We start from the raw sequence: 1,655 nt of genomic DNA on the forward strand, positions 1-1,655 counted from the left end.
ATGCACTATATTAAATGTTTATTCATAAAAAAAAAAAAAAGTTTGCTGTCTTGTTTTAACATTTTAATTGGCGACACTAAATAATAGGAAGAAAGGGAGACATCTTTTTTTCACCATTCAGTCATCAGTCTAGATGGATGCTTATTCAGCTTCGGTGCAACGTCTTCGTTTTCAGTGTTGTGTAATGTGCATTTTTTCCCATTTGTCTTCCAGCGGTGCTTCTTGTTGTCGCAAGATTTCTGTCAGTTTTACCAATATTTCAACAATTACCAGCCATCGTCCCGTACCTGGGATCATATTTTTCCCCGGTTTCTCTCACACTTGTTGTTACATTTTATTCTGAGAAATTACAAAGATAAATGACCATATTGCGATTTTATGTCCCACAGGAGTATTTGTTGGAAGTACTTTACACCTTATTTCAGAAAACACTGTTATTTTGTGACATTTTCTGAAAAAAAGATTCACACATTTCATGAAGAAATGATTCACACACTCTCCACACTTATTTTCTCACTTTATGTATCTGAACATTATCAACCATTTCCCTGTAATGCAGCAGGACATTGCAACACCTGATGAAAAATAAGCTCACAGAAAGTTTTTTTTAATTTATTGATATGCAACACAAATCTCATCTTGTTTCCCTTTTTCTATAGTTCAGTTGAATGTGATTTTGATATGACAATTTAATACAACGTAGTTGTGCACTAAGTTGTGTGTGTGTGTGTATATATATATATATATATATATATATATATATATATATATATATGTGTATGTATATATGTGTGTTTATATATATGTGTGTGTGTATATGTATGTATATATACAGTCCCTGACAAAAGTCTAGTCCCTTACCAAAGTTGTTGGAACAACAAATAATAACTTGACTTGTAGTTGATCAATTGGAATCTGAAATGGTTTATATGAAAGGCAAAGGCCTCTGGATTATGTGTATTGTATCAAAATAAGGTTTTGTATCATTCATTGAGTTTTATCATTTAATTAGAACAGAAAGGTCAGATTTGGCTTGGACAAAAGTCTTGTCGTGCCTTTAAATGATTCAACCAATCACAGATTAGAGCTTCACCTGTGACAAATACTGTAATTAACACATTCCCAGGTGTGTCTGTTCTAATTAAATGATAAAACTCAATGAATGATACAAAATCTTATTTTGATACAATACACATAATCCAGAGGCCTTTGCCTTTCATATAAACCATTTCAGATTCCAATTGATCAACTACAAGTCAAGTTATTATATGTTGTTCCAACAACTTTGGTAAGGGACTAGACTTTTGTCAGGGACTGTATGTGTTTATATATATATATATATATATATATATATATATATATATATGTGTGTGTGTGTGTGTATATATATATATATATATATATATATATAGTACATTTCTCTGCACCAGTTGCAGAGCATCTGAGCTCATTTCCTGTTGTTTTGACATACAAATGAAAATCCCCTTGCATTAGACTTTAACCTCAGGCCTCAGACACTTTACCCTGTGTACCTGTGAGTCCCCCTTTAAAACTGCAAATATAAGTTTCACACTGACGATGCAACAATAACACACATTGTGTGTCCGCTCTCTGCAACACTTCATTAAGACGCTGGAAGACTTTCATTGAATAAT

This window comes from Pempheris klunzingeri, chromosome 8, assembly GCF_042242105.1.
Source record: "Pempheris klunzingeri isolate RE-2024b chromosome 8, fPemKlu1.hap1, whole genome shotgun sequence".
In the NCBI taxonomy this organism is placed as follows: Eukaryota; Metazoa; Chordata; class Actinopteri; order Acropomatiformes; family Pempheridae; genus Pempheris; species Pempheris klunzingeri.